This window comes from Schistocerca piceifrons, chromosome X, assembly GCF_021461385.2.
Source record: "Schistocerca piceifrons isolate TAMUIC-IGC-003096 chromosome X, iqSchPice1.1, whole genome shotgun sequence".
In the NCBI taxonomy this organism is placed as follows: domain Eukaryota; kingdom Metazoa; phylum Arthropoda; class Insecta; order Orthoptera; family Acrididae; genus Schistocerca; species Schistocerca piceifrons.
The window spans coordinates 948,661,590-948,680,866 of NC_060149.1; positions in this window are offsets into that span (position 1 = coordinate 948,661,590).

Below are 19,277 nucleotides of genomic sequence, written 5' to 3' on the forward strand. Positions count from 1 at the left end.
TGATCACTACCTCCGCAGATGACGAAGAGATTGATGAAATGTATGATGAGATAAAAGAAATTATTTAGATAGTGAAGGGAGACGAAAATTTAATAGTCATGGGTGACTGGAATTCGATAGTAGTGAAAGGAAGAGAAGGAAATGTAGTTGGTGAATATGGAAAAGGGGTAAGAAATGAAAGAGGAAGCCCTCTGGTAGAATTTTGCACAGAGCATAACTTAATCATAGCTAACACTTGGTTCAAGAATCATAATAGAAGTTTGTATACATGGAAGAATTCTGGAGATATTAGAAGATATCAGATAGATTATATAATGGTGAGACAGAGATTTAGGAACCGGGTTTTAAATTGTAAGACATTTCCAGGAGGAGATGTGGACTCTGACCACAATCTATTGGATATGAACTGTAAATTAAAACTGAAGAAACTGCAAAAAGGTGGGAATTTAAGGAGATGGGACCTGTATAAACTGACTAAACCAGAGGTTATACAGAGTTTCAGGGAGACCATAGGGGAACAATTGACAGGAATGGGGGAAAGAAATACAGTACAAGAAGAATGGGTAGTTCTGAGGGATGAAATAGTGAAGGCAGCAGAGGATCAAGGAGGTAAAAAGAAGAGGGCTAGTAGAAATCCTTGGGCAACAGAAGAAATATTGAATTTAATTGATGAAAGGAGAAAATATAAAAATGCAGTAAATGAAGCAGGCAAAAAGGAATACAAACATCTCAAAAATAAGATCGACAGGAAGTGCAAAATGGCTAAGCAGGGATGGCTAGAGGACAAATGTAAGGATGTAGAGGCTTGTCTCACTAGGGGTAAGATAGATACTGCCTACAGGAAAATTCAAGAGACCTTTGGAGAGAAGAGAACCACTTCTATGAATATCAAGAGCTCAGATGGCAACACAGTTCTAAGCAAAGAAGGGAAGGCAGAAAGGTGGAAGGACAATATAGAGGGTTTATACAAGGGCGATGCACTTGAGGACAATATTATGGAAATGGAAGAGGATGTACATGAAGATTAAATGGGAGATATGATACTGCATGAAGAGTTTGACAGGGATTGTGATATGGTTAAATATACTTTCTTTCTAGAGATAGAACACAGCCAATCAGCTGCAAATTGGCTGGTTTATTAAAACCCCTTTACCAGATTTTCAACTTCTATAAAAACGTCTTCTTCAGAAGGCAATATAGACAGTGTAAGCAAGTTACCAATGGAAACATACATACAGATACAATCATATCATTTTTTTTAGGTTCTATTTTTGAGGGTGAATGGTTACCTATTAATTTAAATTTCAGGAAATTCGCTGTGAAAGTTATCAAGATGTTGCTGACCTTGTTGCTGGCAAATCTAAACTTCTGTGTCATCACAAAAATCCAAAATGTCTCGATCAAGGTAAATTCAAAACGCTTCCTGAATTTGCCAGCAATCAGAGTCTGAAGTTTTCAACCAGTTGATTGCATCACTCAAGAGTAGATTTGGGAACCAATCTGCAAAATTTTTCAAATCGTTGGAAAAATTTACTCTTGGGCATCCTACAGGTGTCGATTAAATCGTAAAATTTTTACAAAAGAGATTTTGATGGAGAGAGATTGATAAGTGATAGAGACATGGTTTTGTAAGTTTTGAATAGATAAAATGAGCACGAAAAGAACTTGAGAGGAGGTTTTCAGTTCTTAAAAATATTTGAATGGGCAATGGGACTAATTCCTAGATTTGTGCACTTCCTTCGTTTGCTTATTACATTCATCATCCTTTCCTAATGAACGAAGGTTTTCGTTTTTACATCCATCGAATCTTATTTAAGATCAATTGACTTAATTACCTTGTTATTTTACATATTGCTGAGAGTTACTGTATCACAAATGAATATTTAGACACTTGAAAAACACAAGAAGAAAAACGAACATTTACACAGTTGAATAACGCAAGCTTTATTCAAAACCAAACCAAACAAAGGCACATGACCAAAAGGTAAAAGATTACACACTTGTACTGCCAACTGCTGAAAACAAAGGTACAGAGTTCAGTTATTAAATTTCCAAAGATGAAAAAAAAAATACAGCACCACTCTCCCGTATTTACTAACTTACTGAATCCAGTATTATTACACAACCATTGAAATCTAACTGAATACAATGGTTTCGTTGATATGTCAGTAAGTTGTCCTTCAGTGTCCACTTTTAAGTCTGTAATTTCACTAGCACTAACAAACGTGAACAAAGATGTGTCTTATACGAATATGCTACGTTTGTCGATGAAATTTAGGATTCTAGGCTCGCTGGATAGCAGCTTTGCTATCAATATGTAAAATTGGTGTCGATTTCAACTGATCCAATTGTGTGAAAAGCTTCTTCATCCGGACTACCCCTCAAGCAGCTTCGCTAGTGGCTACAATCTCAGCTTCAGTTGTGAATATGGAAACAGAAGATTGCCTTTGACTAATCCAGGAGATAGGTGCCTCAGAATAAGGACAAAGAACACCTGATTTTGAGCGCCCTGTGCCAACATCTCTACTCGGATCAGAATCACCATAGCATTCAAAAATCCCCCTTTTTGAGCTTTTTTATAAACATGCCCACAATTTGTTGAACCTCTCAAGTATTGTAGAATCCTCTTAAATCACGACCTGTGGTTTGTCCGGATTTGTAGATACCACACTGACAGCATACGCAGTATCAGGAACTGTCCCACACATCAGAAACATTAGTGTTCCGACAGCTAGTCTGAACCGCAATTCAGAGTAATGATGACTTTCTTCTGCATCACTGTCATTCGCAACCGAGGTAGATATAGCCTTGCACTTATTCATGTTGAAGTGCTCTAATATCTTCTCTGCAAAATGAGACTGACTTACGTGAACAGATCCGTCCTCTTGTTAATCAGTTTCCAGTCCTAAGAGAAATGATGCAGGTGATGAAGTAATTTTGAAATCTTCTGTTAAATCAATGATAAATTATTGTTGTTACTATTCACTGTGAGCTGCAATCAAACCATCATCAACATAAAGCACAAGCAGTATTTTATTTAAAAAATGGCTCTAAGCACTATGGGACTGAACATCTGAGGTCATCAGTCTCCTTACTTAGAACTACTTAAACCTAACTAACCTAAGGACATTACACACATCCATGCCCGAGGCAGGATTCGAACCCGCTTCCTTTGCAGCAACGTGTTTCTGGACTGAAGCACCTAGAACCGCAAGGCCACAGCGGCTGGCGAATATTTTATTAGAGCCTTTCTATCTCATGACTATACAAGAATCAGCTTCGGTCCTCTGGAAGCCAAGTTTAGAGATATGATTACTGAACTTTTCATTCCAGCAACAAGGAACCTGCTTCAGTCCATGCAGACCTTTCTTTAAGCTACATTCTCTCCCAGACCCATCATCACATCCTTCAGGTTGCTGCATGTATGTGGTTTCTTTCAAATCATTAAAAAGAAAAGCTGTTGGAACATCAATTGCTGCAACACAGAGTAGTGCTTCATTAGTAGACACTCGAGTTACAAGACTAAAGGTTTTATCTTAGCCAACTCCACTCCTCTGAGAGTAGTCCTCCACCATCAATCTTGAATTGAATTTATTGACTGATCCATCAGCATTTGTTTTCACTTCGTATACCCAACTGTTCGGAATGACCCTCTTTCCTGGTGGTAGTTCAACAAGGTCCTGTGTTTTATTTTCCTGGAGAGTTTTTATTTCACAATCCATGGCTTCCTTCCAGCCAGACTTCATGGCTTCACTGAATGTTTCTGGTTCTTGGAACCATGCTGGGAGATGCATCACACAATCTCTAAACTTTTGTGGAGCACTGAGAGTTGACTAATCACACAGAGGAAGTGAGGCTCCTTCATTTATGTCTTCTTGATCTTCCTCCTGAGTGACTTCATGTATATTCACACTTCTGTCATCCTCATCAATAATGGACTGGTCATCAGTCTAATGTGTTGAATCCTGCTGATTTAAAAGTAGTCACTGGGGAAATTAAAGTTTCTCAGATTTCAAATGCCTCTACAAAGATTACATCTTGTGATCTAATGAGTTTACCCTCCTCTTTCCAATAAATTCTGTAATATCGTATCCAACAAGAATTCCTTTCACTGCTTTCCAATCCGTCTTCCATCTCTGATGTTTCGGAATATAAGCATAGCAGGTGGAGCCTGTCTTCTGCAAACGTTTCAGCCTTGGCTTCTTGCTATACCATAGTTCATATGAGGATATCCGTGGACTATTGGAAGGTCTGTTCAGATCAAGATGTAGGTTGTAGTATTCACCATCTTCGCCCAAAGCTTTTGTGGAATATTTCCATGTGTATGCATTATGGCTCTGCCAGTTTCCACGACATTGCGAAATTCTGTTCCATCGTCACTGAGAAGTTCCTTGAAGATATATCCAGCAGTTTTTGCTTCAGCTATGAACTGACATAACTTATTTGCAACTTCAGATTTTTCTTTGATGAAATTTAGTCTACTAAACTTCGTATAATCATCATTAAAAAGTACAAAATACCGATATCCCGTTATTGAATTCTGAAACCGACCACACAAGCCTGTGTGAATAAGGCATCCAGTTCTGAAGTTCTCTTCCTGGAGCCAAATGGCAAACGATGAGCCTTGCCATAAATAAGCCTTCACACAGTTTACTGTCCATTTCCAGATTGATGTTTAGCTCGCTGCTACATACAGACTTCACGTGGCGCTTGTTTTGGTGTCCAAATCTTGAATTTATTTTTAGATACAAGATAGATCATTTCTGATTTAGCTAGCTAAAAATACTGGAAAAAAGAGGACGATCTGATTCTAAAGATGAATATATAAGGGCAACTAGTGCATACAGGGACAACCATAATCCTAACTGTTGTTTTAGCAGAGTATGTAATTAACTGCCTTTTGAACTGGAGATGTTATTCAGTTCTCTAATGTAATGTGGGAAGTTATTCTATAGCTGGGTTCCTGCCGTGAGAAAGACTTCATGAAAATGGTTAGAGTGGCACAGAAAGAATTTTTTTATGATGGGAATCGGTGTTTCTGTCATGTTTTCAGATAAGAGCGTTGAGATCGAATAGAAACATGAGGGTCAGTGTTTGTTGATATGACAGTAGATAAGACAGAGAATATGGTAATTTCTGCACTTGTCTCTTGCAGCCAGAATAGCTGTGCAAACGATGGTGAAATATGGTCAAAGAGTCGAACATCATGGATATAACGATCAGAGGGGTTCACAACCAGTTACAGGCACCATGAGATTTCCTGAAAAAGGCCTTGTATGATAATATTGCTGTAATCCATAATTGGAAGTGTAAGTGTTGAGGAGTAAATGAAACAATAATTTTTTACTATGACAAACGAGACATAACGAAGCCTCTGGTGGTTAGTAAATGAACTAACAAATCTGTCTATACTAAAGACACTGCTGCTGTTTATAGGAATATCATGGTACTAACACCCCTATCAGTAACTGTTGCCTCTGACAACAGACTGAAGCTATTTTCCTCTTTGGAATGACAGTAACACTGAGGGCTCAAGTAATCTTAGTTTATGGCATAATTGTTTAGATTAATTTTTATTTATTTATTTATTGTTCTGTGGGACCAAATTAAAGGAGAAGTCTCCATGGTCATGGAACGAGTCAATACATGAAATTATAACACGATAGTAGAAACAGTTAAAATGAAATATAGGATATGTATTAGGCGACAGTTCGTAAGTTTAAATAAAGAAAATCAACATGTAACACTAGCATTTGCTTAATTTTTCAGCTCTTCCAGGAGCTTCTCGACAGAATAGAAGGAGTGAGCCATGAGTAAACTCTTCAGTTTACACTTAAAAGTGTTTGGGCTACTGCTAAGATTTTTGAGTTCTTGTGGTAGCTTATTGAAAATGGATGCAGCAGAATAGTGCACTCCTTTCTGCACAGGAGTTAAGGGAGTGCATTCCACATGCAGATTTGATTTCTGCCTAGTATTAACTGAGTGAAAGCTGCTAACTCTTGGGAATAAGCTAATATTGCTAACAACAAACGACATTAAAGAAAATATATACTGTGAGGGCAATGTCAGAATTCCCAGACTATTGAATAGGAGTCAACAAGAGGTTCTCGAACTTACACCACATATAGCTCGAACAGCCCATTTTTGACCCAAAAATACCCTTTTTGAATCAGAAGAATTACCCCAAAAAATAATACCATATGACATAAGCGTATGAAAATATGCGAAGTAGACTACTTTTTGTGTTCAACTGTCACTTATTTCAGATACTGTTCTAATGGTAAATAAAGCAACATTTAGTTTCTGAACAAGATCCTGAACATGGGCTTTCCACAACAGCTTACTATCTATCCGAACGCCTAGGAACTTGAACTGTTCCGTCTCACTTATAATATGCCCATTCTGTCTGATCAAAATATCGGTTCTTGTTGAATTGTGAGCTAGAAACTGTAAAAACTGATTTAGCATCAAATTATTTTCCACAAGCCATGAACTTATTTCATGAACTACATTATTTGATAATGTTTCAATATTACACACAAGAACCTTCGCTACCAAGCTGGTGTCATCAGCAAACAGAAATATTTTTGAATAACCTGTAATACTAGAAGGCATATCATTTATATAAATAAGAAACAGCAGTGGCCTCAGCAACGACCCTTGGGGAACGCCCCACTTAACAGTGCCCTATTGGGACTGAACATCACTACTACTCTCAATATTGTGGAGAATTACCTTCTGCTTTCTGTTTTTGAAGTAAGAGCGAACCAATTGTAAGCTACTCCCCTTACTCCATAATGGTCCAATTTCTGCTGTAATATTTTGTGGTTAACACAGTCTAAAGCCTTAAATCTTACAACTCAATTTTGAACCACTTCCATTTGTCCAATTGCCTTCAAATCCTCGGTAAATACCTATGCAGTTCACATGACAATGTATCAACTGATGAAATGACCATGTCGACAGGATTATCCGACCTGGCTGCTGCTTGCCACCTCCAAGTTTGTGCCGCCTGAGGCCATGCCACTCCCTCATCTCTCCCCCCTCCCATGCCATCTCAGCAACTCTCCATACTATGCAACTGTTAAGCCTATCTCACAAATGTGGTATTGTGGAAGGAGCAGAACTACTATAGAATGATGTTTTGAGGAACACAAAAACTTATGGTGGAATAACTAATTTTACTTCTCTCTAGAAGTTTTGTTGTATTAAGTTTCACTGGATACATCTGTTCACTTTGGTCTTTCAACTACTCAGTGATGCCAACGCCGTCATCCAGATGGTGCAAACTCTGATGAGGGCCCATAATTAAAAGACCAAATCTGGTCAGAAGTGTACATTGGCTATGATGAAGACTGTTTTTAAATAATTTTATACAGATTTTCATTTTATTATGAATGTATTCGTATTTCTTAATGTTCGTTTCCTCCATGCCATGGTATGATAGATACCACACATGGGTCGTGTGTTAAACATTGGACATCTCTTGACTCACATACCCATGAAATGACATCATAATATATATATCGTCTTATCTCCTATTTCAGTGACATATAACTGGGTGGTTCCCCTGTCTGTAGAAATCTGGACACCACAAAAAAGAGCTAAAGAGTTAAGAGCTTACAGTAACACAGTGGCACTTTCTTGTAAATGTGGTACAAGATATTATACAACAGTGCTGTGCAAAGTTTCTCGTTTATGACGTGAGTGAGCAGTGAGTACTGAAAGAATATACTGAACTTTCTAATTGTATTAGATAATTATCACATCATGCCAAAATCACAGTATATACAAACTTACAGAAAGGAGTGGTAGGATATGTTGGATATTAAGGAATGGATGCCACCAGTTGTATCAGAGACAACTACAGCATTTTACAAAGCATAATAAGGGCAAAATTATACTATTTAAAAGGTAATTTCAAAGAATGTTTACCTACCGAAGTCGCAGGCTCCAAACGATAGACATCGAACGTGCCATTCTAAACTGATCACGCGACTGTGATTATGAGCACGTTTATAGTGGTCATTACAGCAACGACAAAAGCAGAGCGTTACTGAAATAGTTGTAATTACAAAGGAAACGACTTACCTCACTCGTCGTCGACGTTGTCATCGTGACAGAAAGTCCATTTGATGTGTATGCTATGGGAAGCATTCCCTTTTTGTCGCAATCTGAGTAGATTCTGCCAATGTCACGCAAAAATATGGGTAGAGTGTCACATTTCTGACAAAAAATTCAAACCATTTTCTACATTGCATAAGCATGGAATTAGATTCTATCACGTGAGGCAGTCGGCCAAAGAAACATCTACAATACCAGACATCCCACTCACTACTGATATGAATCGTTTGGTTTTTCCTAGTAACTCGGATATATCGATTTAGAATCACATGTTCGATATCCATCATTTGGAGCCCACAGCTTGGTTGGACAAATTTCTTGGAAATTACCATTGAAAACATCATTTTTAAGTTCTAAGTAATACTTTCCAGCATCTATTTCATTTAGTAGTAATGTGAGAATAAATTCATGTTTAAAAGAGTTGATGAAATCACAGGTGCGAAAAAGGCCGAAGTTAGATCAGCATTGTACATTGCAACAGATTCTGAAATAATGAGTACTGATTATCTGCCACAATTATACAATAAGGTATTTCCTTTGAGTGACAGTAAAACAGTGATCCTCATCTGCATGTGATGCAATGTATGGGCATAACTGTGAATTTACTCAACTCGCATTTCACTTTCTGTTAGTGTGAGATACAGCCAAACAGAAATTCAATCTTACTATAGATGAATTGACTGACATCTCAGTATCCAAATTATTAGCAGTTGCTGGGCAATATTACAGCACACAGATGAACGAAATTTTTGGGTATTGTTGAGCTACTAAAATGTAATTAAGCATCTTTAGGAATAAAACAACTTGATCCAAAAAATATTCAGGGGCTCAAAATAGACAACACCAGCATGTTGCATGGTGTTAACAGTGAGGTATATGTTAAGATGAAAAAATAATTTGAAAACAATTGTTTTGTTCTTCTGCTTTGCTTCTGTCATTAACAACAGTTTGAACTTTTTCATGCTACAGAGGAAACTCTGCCCAGAAACTATTAAGTACTTATGGATGAAACTCATGAATAATTGTCATGTTCTTCTCAGTGCAACTTTAAAAAAAGTTTAGGCACATGCACATTTATTGTGAATAAATTCGCAATACTTGCTTCTTATACAGTACCACAAGGATACATCCATTAAGATGCATTCTGTGATCGATGGAAACTGGCTGCATTCTGGTAGCTGTTGAATGTTCATGGGTGCTGCCAACATTAGCTACATAACAGTGTTGTGCTCCGTAACAATAGTTAGCTGTTATGTAGTAGTGATAATCAGTAGTGTAATGTTGTGCTTAGTGATTGTTGATATTATTTACCAAAATGGGCGAAGAGGCTATACCTTGACCTGATCCTTCTAGTGACTCGCCACCAACTTTTGTGTCACTTCTGCAGCTCATTAACCTATTACACATTCTTATTTTCCATGAGCTGTAAGCTGGCTGCTCTTGGAAGAAGGAGGCAGGGTGTGTATTAGCAGTGAGGGTGGTACGTACCGAATGCAAGCTTCCACCTCCAGCATCCTCCATGCAGGAACCAAGTAAAAGTATGTGATCGATCTAAAAAAATCAATAAACTTTCAATCTGAGACTGCGGATCCCAATAAGTTATTAGATAGTTTGGCCAATTTAGTTCGGTCCATAAGAGGCAGCATAATAAATCCCACAGCTAAAATTGATCCCATTCAAAGCAATATTGCTAATCATATTGATCCATCCCCATATCTCTGTTACTCGGTCGAAAGTGAACTAAAACTCTCCAGTCTGTCTGATGACGAAAAGAAAACTTTATGGCACAGATGAATTTTACAAAAAAAGCTGGTTGAGGAGTTTCAAAATACCCATGCAGATAACTTTGAAGTAATCCACCAAATGAAATTGCTAAATATTAGAGACACCTTGAGAACAGTGAAACATTCCATTACTGGTTTGGTATTAGTTAATGGTATGAGTTTTAAGCAAAATGACGACAATTTTGAAAACCAGACGGGAAACATTAGCTATATGAAATGGATAACTCAGACATCCACTTCTGAATTCTGCCAAGAAGTAAGTACAGTGATGCCAGAGGTGAAAATCATTTTACGGAATTAGTCTCACTCTCATTTTCAGTGTTAACTCTAACATGCTCCAGTGCAGGAGCCAAGAGAATTTTTAGCCAGGTAAATTTGGTGAGGAAAAAAACCTCAGAAACAGAGTTAAAAAGAATTTACACTCTGTTATTATGACTGTAAGATATGGATTGAAATGTTACCATTAACTGTTCTTCGTCTGAAGTCCCAGCAGAAATAGTGAAGCTTGTTGGTACAAATGCCGCATATGCGAGAATGACCAGTGAAATCTACAGCACCAAGAAAAGAAATGAACTTGAGGAGAGTGATACTTATTTTTGCTGGATGAGTGTTTTTTCGTATTTTTATTTTTTTATGTATTAAACACATTGCTTGTAGCTTAATCACTGTCTTGTAATGTGTAATTTTGGACCCACACGAAAGGAGGGACTTTTTGTTGTATGTATTTTTTGTTAGTTGGAAGTCAAATTCAAGTACATTTTTTTATGGATCCCATTGTTTCACTTTCCCCGCCTCCCAACTAGTCCATTCTCTGAGATATTTACCCAGTCTTATGCCACTCTTAATATTTGTGTTCCATTCTCTGACTTCTTTCTCAAGCCCACAATTGAACAGCAATGCTGAGAATCCATCCCTCTGTCGCACTTACGTTTTTATTTCAAGGGATTCCGATAGTTCGCCCATAAATTTAACGTACGAAAATGTATTTGTAAGGGTCACTCTATCAATCGAATAATATGCTTTTTTGAAATCAATGAAGGATGTTATGTATGTTTTTGCCCTTGATTTTTGGTATGCCATGATGTTTCTGAGGTTTAGTATTTGTTCTGAAAATGATCTAGCCTTTCTAAAACCTCCCTGGTATTCCCTGATTTGCGGGCCCATTTGCGGCTCTGCCCTGTTCAAAAGGACCTTAGAAAGAATCTTGTATGTTATATCCAGCAGTGATATTCCTCTGTAATTGTTGGGGTCTGTCTTCAAACCTTTCTTGTGGATAGGGTGGATGAGAGCTGCTCTCCATTCTGTCTGGATCTCTTCTTCTTTCCAGATTTCTTCGAAAACACACTGAAGGGATGTAATTGCATTTTTGTCAGTTTTTTTCTATAGTTTGGCTATTATTAGGCTTTCTCTGGATGCTTTGTTGTTTTCAAGTTCTGGAATGACCTTCTGTAGTTCTTCAGTAGTCGGTGGTTCTGAATCTGGCTTCTCACGGTTATTTGGGATGGATTCAAATTTTTCAAGGATGGGTTCACAATTCAAAAGTTTCTCAAAGTAGCTTGCTAGTAATCTGCAATTTTCTGCGTTATTGTGAGCGATGGTCCCATTTACATCTCGAAATTGGAGGGTGGGTGCTTTGTATCGTGATTACCTTTGTTTGAAAGTTCTGTATAAGCTTCTTGTTTCGTTTTTTGTAAATTCTTCATCAGTTTGGAGGAGAGTTTTGTTTTCATGTGTCTTCTTAATCCTTTTAATATTTTTATCTACCAGTTTTCTAACTCTAATGAAATTCAGTCTACTTTCTGTGATTGCCAGTTTTGCCATGCCTGTTTCTTGTTTCAACGAGGGTATCACATTCCAACGACCACCAGGCATGTTTTTTTACTTTTTGTGTTAGGTGCTATCCGTTCAGCTGTAGTAATGAGGTTTTCCTTGATATCCTCCCAGCTTTGGTGTCTGAATGGTTTCTGTTGCTTTTGTGAATTCATCTGATTTTAATATCTTTTCCGTAACACTAAACATGAATTTCAAAGGCCAAATGGAGAAACTTGAGCTAAAGGAAAGAAAAATTTTAACAAAAATTATAGGACCAAAATTTCAAGACAGTTAGATTATAGTCATCAAAATTGAAACTCTCTACAAGAAAACTGAAAAACTTTCAAATACTATGCGAAAAAGGAGGATAAATTTTTAAGGTCATTCTCTCAGAATGAATTCCAAGAGATTAACCAAACAAATCTTTGACTTTTTCCGTAACCGCCAAACGAAACCCAACTGGTTTAAAGAAACTGAGAAAGACCTAGTAGAATTAAAGATTTCAGAAAATTCACTTATCGATCGAACAGCCAAATTAATTTCTAAAGATGAAAACATAAGATTCCAAAACAAATCTACACAAAAGTCGAAAGCCTTCATCTCGGAATAAGAGAGGAAAAGAAGATCAGATAGAATGAAGAAATACTGGACCCTAAGAAAGAACAACGCGCAAAGAAATCATTGATCCAGCGTACCCCAAAGAGGGTGAAACGAAAGAAGAAGAAGAAACATATAAATTATATTTTAGCCATTTTTGGCCGTTTTGTGAGAATGTTTTAGTATTTTCATTGTATGATAGTTGGCAACCCTGCGACTACTTTTCAAATGAGCGCCAAATTGGAATTGATATTGAACATATATTGTAGCTTGTCACACATTTTTCTATGTGGATATTTAGTAGTAAATAAATCTCACAAGGTATAAAAATGTGTAAATTTTAATATTCGTGTTTAGCTACTATGTAGCATTGATACGATGCCGAAAAGTTGTTCGTTCTAAAATAATGGTTTGCTGTTTCCGAAACATTGTTGTTATTTTGTGTTTGTCATTAATGCTTTTGGTTTGTTGAGATGAAATATTAAGTGTTCAATGTTTTATGATTGTGTTATTTGTCGTATAGATTCCTGTACATCGTATGTTGTAGAACTGCCCTCGTAATTGGATATACCCTTTAGAACAACATTGTTTATCATTCACAGTGACGGCGACATACGAAAATGATAATTTTAGTTCAGAAGCTGACAGTAAAACTCAACGACTGAGTTCAGTATATATGAAAGTATTTGTAGCAATTCCGTGGTTGCTCATAAACAGTGAAAGCTGATTGTTTTAATATCGTAACTGCAAGTAGAGTCCTTGATTGTGTTTGAGTTTAAATACTAGTAAATCTTTAAGTTCAGGTATGAAACGCTTACAAATAATAGTGAAATACATTTACAATTGTTAGTTTTGCTATCAGTCTGTGAATACATAACAAACCTAAAAAAGCCTATTTAAAGAAGTAGATTAGTGATCGCATACTTCGGTGTGAAGCAATCAATCCAGAATACTGAAAAAAACAGTGATTATTCGTTTGCCAGCTTTCTAGTAATAATTATTTCACTGAGAATTGCATCTAATTATCTAACAGTAAATATCATACGGTATCTATTAAATACTGGACAGCGATCATTATTTATTTATCCGACATACTTGCGTATCCTTTTATGTGGATCCCATCAGTGCCTTAATGACATGTCATTTCGTTCGGCTGTTTTTCTTTGTTTACAGGGGTCATCCCACAATGATATAGGATTTGCCCTCACAATACGATAAAAATAAATAGCTCCAGATATACAGATATATAGAATATGTAAGATTACTTTTATCAGTGGTCATCCACGACATTATTCTTCTTGGCATTAGCCTGAAATGATTTAGGAAAATCATGAAAAACGTTAATTAGGATGGCCAGATAGAACAAACTCCATCCTACAGAGTTTGAAGTTAGTAACTGAATAAGCACACTGCCTCATTCAGTTGGCCCCTATTGTGCAGCTTGCTCCAGATACTTATAAAACATTGTCACTAACTCCAGTCTGTTTAGAAAACTGACTCTGGGCCTTTAAAAGTCACATGCATGTCTGCCATTGTCATAAAAACTGTGTGAGCTAGCCCCCCCACCCCCACCCCCGCCCTAGTGTGATGTTGAGCTCAGGAAAATTACAAGGCACACACTGTAGATCTTCTTCTTTTAAAAGAATTTCATTATGACCACATATTGTGATGTGACAGGGTGCTATAGTTATCCCTTTCCATTATTAACCACTGTTCAGACTCATGTAAATGATCCATAACTGTGTACATTACTTATGAAGAATGTTATAGCTGTCTTTTTAAACAGATATATTTTAGTAATCTCTCTCATTTTCTTGGATAGGATGTATTATACAGTTTTATTTTCTGATAGAAAATGCTGTTTTGAGGTTTATGTTTGTTTTTCCATTTGTAAATGTAAGTCTGAATTGGCTCTTGTTTCATGATTATGTATGGAACTACTAGCTGTTACCTGCAGATGCTCTGGCAGATCAGTTGTCCTGTCATGACGGGTGATGAGTAAGTAGGCTATTTTACATGCAGTAACATTAGCAACCCTCACCTGTGTGCCTGTTTGAGTAACCATAGCTTGTAATATACACTGCCCCTCCTCCCAACTTCTGCAATGCACGAGATGGCTGCATTGCTGCCAAGCAGTGTGTGTGGAGGGCCATGGGCAGGAGCACACATCTATGCATTGTACTATTGAAGTAGCAACACATTATATGGTGTATAGCTTACATTTTGGTACAGATTTAATACTTTTTTAACATGATATATGTTCACTGATGTTAAATAGCTACAGCGGTTTGGTTGTGAAAAGCTAACAGGCAACACATACTTTTGTTTTTATAATATTACTAAGGGTTAGTGGATACTTAGTAGACCAGATGTTCTGCCCAATTTGCGCAACAGATTATTGGATGTAGGCATACTCACTCGGTACGGTAAGTATAGCCAGTTTTTATAATAATTCTTTACATTGAGCTTAACTTCCTCTTAAGTATTACTCTTATGGCCCTTTTCTGAAATTTAGAAATGGTGTTCAGAATATCATAGGTAAGAACTGAGTGTATGTAGGAATAGTATGTCACCACAGGACATTGGCTGTTACACACTGATAGTAGAACCCTAAGAACATAACATGCCGATGACATTCTTTTGTCAGTATATTTGTGTATTCATTCCACGTTAATTGACAATCAATATTCATTCCAAAAAAATTTGTGTTGGTTACAGAATCCTTAGATGTATCATCAGCTTAATGCAAAATGCTTGTTTTCCCTTTTTATGCAGGTGTGCACACTGTTTTCTTTATGGTCAGTGTTAATTTATTACATATCGCGTAATTGTAAAAGATAAGAAGTGAGTAGGTATAGATACATGTTCCAGTCTATGTGGTCTATGTCTATGTTGCTTAGACACCATACATGCCTGTACTGCCCAGTTGTAAAAGATTAGAAGCCAGCAGATATGGATATTGTCCCAGTCTCTGTTCTGAAGGGGTGCATATACAGCACACATGCCCCATTAACAAATGGAATAAATGAGTCCTTCAATTCAGGTATTTTTCCAGAATACCTAAAGCATGCACAAAGTTGTGCACTAAAGAAAGATAAGGTGTAAAGTATTGAAAACTACAGGTCAGTTCTACTGCTATCTGCACCCTCATAAGTTATTGAATCTATCATGAAAGATAGTTTAATGATTTACATGAATAATTACAGTTTTTATCTAATAGCGGTTTATAGGCAAATAAGCAGACTTGTCCATGGTTTTTGACAATGTTGGCTACAAAATACTATAAAAAGCTAGAAGCAGTAGGTGTAAAAGGAAAAGCAAATGGTTGTATCACTCTTACCTCGAAAAAAGGGTGCAAGCGCTAGAGATAGTTTACACATAAATTTTTTGTAAAACAATTTTTAGACAAGAAACATATAAACATAGGTATCCCTTAGGATAGTGTACCGGATCCAGTTCCGTGTTTAGTACGTATCAGTGTTCTTCAAGATAGTACGAGACACGAAGAAAAAGTTCTCGTCGATTATAACAGCGACATCATAATTGCTGATAAAACACCACAGCTTCTATTTGCTAAAGCAAATGAAATCCTCAAGCATGTTTATAATTGGGCAGTACATAATAAATTAGCATCGCACACGAAGTATGCACTTCAGCATAAGGAGTAGAAACAATTTGGTCACATTATGCATAGATGATAAATCGATAGACTCCATAATAAACTTTTCAGGGATTGTCAGTTAACAGGGAATGAACACTTGGAGATACTGGCATCCATCAGCATGCTACCAGGCTTGCCATAAGTTCTGGAAATCAGGGAATTTCAAACTTATCAGGGAAATCTGGAAAAAAATACCAGTGGAAAAATCTTTTTGTCTCAGTATATGAAGTGGATTGTTTACTGAGATGTCATGCATTGTTACTGGCTGGGCAGAGCTCACTCAGTACATGTGCTACTTCCCAACTTTCTCATTTTTACTGCTTCTCCCCTTCCTACCACTCCCCTTAGCTCGCAGTCAGTGCCGCCACCACTTCTTGCCACTAGTCTAGCAGCTGCCGATAACAGGCAGGGACGCACGAGGTGTAGTTTGTTTGGGTCCGATTCTCAGAGATTGTCGACACGGGCCGTAGACGGTGGTCCCACGTGCACGAGTTGTGTCTGAGTGATTGTGTGAATGCGTGTATGTCATTTCGTTTTCTGACAGTGAATGAAAATTTAATTGTGAGAGTGTGATTGTCCTTTCTGTGTGCCTGTCTGTGGCTCAGTGATACTCTTTATGGTGAGTTGCTACCTATCACCATTAGTACTGATTCTCAGAGTATTTGCGCATGCTGTCTGTTGCAAGGATCGATCACTGCAGTCTCATTTCATCAACACGGTGTCCGATACACGAACAGCTGACCACACGAGTGGACTTCCGTGACGGACCAAAACCGCAGACCATTTCTGCAGGTATCGCTAACGGATCTGGTCTGCCGATCTGAAGCCCATAATTTCCCACTAATATGAAAGCCGTGCTTGTCAGATCTGGTCTCACTAATCTGACAGTGGCTGAAAATTTAATTGTGAGAGTGTGATTGTCTTTTATACGGCATAATGTGGCAGATTTTCGTAATTTATCTGAGGACCCGGGACAGCAGTGCTTCTTGGCAGGCCAGAGGCCACAGGCAATGGATTTCAGGAATTGTGACTGTCTCACCACAAGTACATTGTACAGTGTGGTGTTTTATGGACATTTTATTTATTCTAGTACATTTTGGCACTCTGAAAGTAATTTTTATATTACAGAGTATGGATAATAAGAAGAAAAAAATTGTGGCAGTCCCTGGTAGTTTGTACGTTATGTATTCATATATTTCTCTAAAGAAAAATTACACGACACCTGTAAAATAATAGACATAACACAATGGGTAATAACTGACAATAACGAATATAATAGGACTAACATTTTATTGGCAGTCACATATACTGTTGGTTACATAAGCCTTCTGTGCCTTATACACTTCTTCCCAAGGTGCCTACTTTTTTATGAGGTTATTTCTGGAATCAGTGAAGGTATTTTAAATCTGTTTTGTGACTCCAAGGAAATGTGTATTTTTGTCACCAAATGTGTTATGTTTTATTGAAATAAAATAACAACAGTGGCCTTCATGGAACACATATACCGTTGGGCTTCCGTTCTCCATCTAAAAACATTTCATTACAGAAGATGTTGATGTTACTGCTGAAGATTTTTGCTCACACAGGGGAGAAATACAGAAGTCCTTAAATTTTTTTGTCAACTTATGTCTTTACTGACCATTGAGATCTCAAAATTTGTTAAGGAAAAATGCTAAAACTTCTCTGGAAATCAGTGAAATATCAGGGAATTTCACTTGGGAAAACTTGTGGCAACCCCGGTTATGTTTTTAAGAGTTTTTATCATCAGTATGTAACAACCGATGCCTCGTGGTGACATATTCTTCCGACATACACTCGATTCGTAACTGTGGCATACTTTTCTGGGGCCAAAGGCACGAAACGTGGACACGATTTTCGAACTGCTGAAAAGGGCCATAGGAGTAGTAACTAGAAGTAGTCGGGTTTATTGTAAAGAGCCATACTGAGTGAGTGCCTCTAAACGATCTGAAGTCTATATCGAGGAAAACATTACTAAATAAATTGCTAATACTTCTATACATAGCTATTAAAAAAGAGCCATTTTGGACTTACATTTACCAAGGAGAAACAAATAAAAACCCAAAACAGCATTTTCTATTGGAATAAATAAGTGGTATGTACTACTTCGAGGGCTCAGAGTGGCGATTAATAATGAAAGGGGGGGACAAGTACATCACCCTGTCCCATTTCAATACATTATCATGGTTCACTGCTTTTGCAAGAACATCATTTATCAATATCTAAATTGCATGTCATTCTCCTGTGTTCAGCATCTCACTTATCATGGAAGGATGCTGACTTAATTTTTCAGGTGAAGTCAGTTTTCAGAACAGACTGGAGCTAGTGCAAATGTCATATCTGCATCCTTAGGGCCAGAAGTCATCAGTGGAAATGCTTAGTGTGTATGGCAATGAAGAGAAAAACTGTTTTGTATTATAAGCTTTATCAGAGTACTTTGTATAGTAGGCGCCTACTGAGTGACCAGCTGAATGAGGTGGTGCAGCTGTTAAGACACTGATCTCATATTTGGGAGGATGGAATTCACTTTGCCCGGCCATTCTGGTTTGGATTTTCCGTGGTTTTCCTAAATCGTTGCAGGAAAACGTCAGGATGGTTCCTTCGACAAGGGTGTGGCTAACCACCTGTATCCTGTGCAGTTATATATCGAGCTACCCGTGACAATTGCTATATATTTTAAAGGAATGAGTGATCCCCTTCAATTTACATACAATTGCTACATCATTGTGAGGTGAGCATTAGATTGGGGGAAAAAAATTAAATGAAACATCCTTCAGGGTTTCATTTGGCTTTTTTAAAAGGGGTTCTTGTGTTCTGTGCGTGAATATGCTGTTGCTGTCATAAGCAAAGAGAACTTTCTCTCCATGTCTTGTATTGCATAGAAAGTGATTGCTATAGGCGTAGTCCATATCAGTTCAGGAAGGCTAGGAAAAAAATCTTACCTTTACAGTCTCGGATGTTATTGAATTTAGCATATGTTAAAATGAAGGACTAAGTAAGAAACACTCATTTTTTTGTTATCTCAAAAAAAAATTGTGCTCTGAGATACAGCCCTCCAAAGATGACACTGTGCAAACCATGTGGAAGATGCAAATTTTGGAAAAAATTTAAAATGCTGTATACCTGAAACAGTACCAGGTATATTGTTTTTTTTAATATTTGAAAGATAGTTGCTTTATGATTACAAAGAAACCCTCCATTTGTAGATATGTGTCAAAGTTCTTTTACTATAGTGTTCTGAACTTTTTTATAATTTATGGATTTTTTTTAAAAAATGCTAA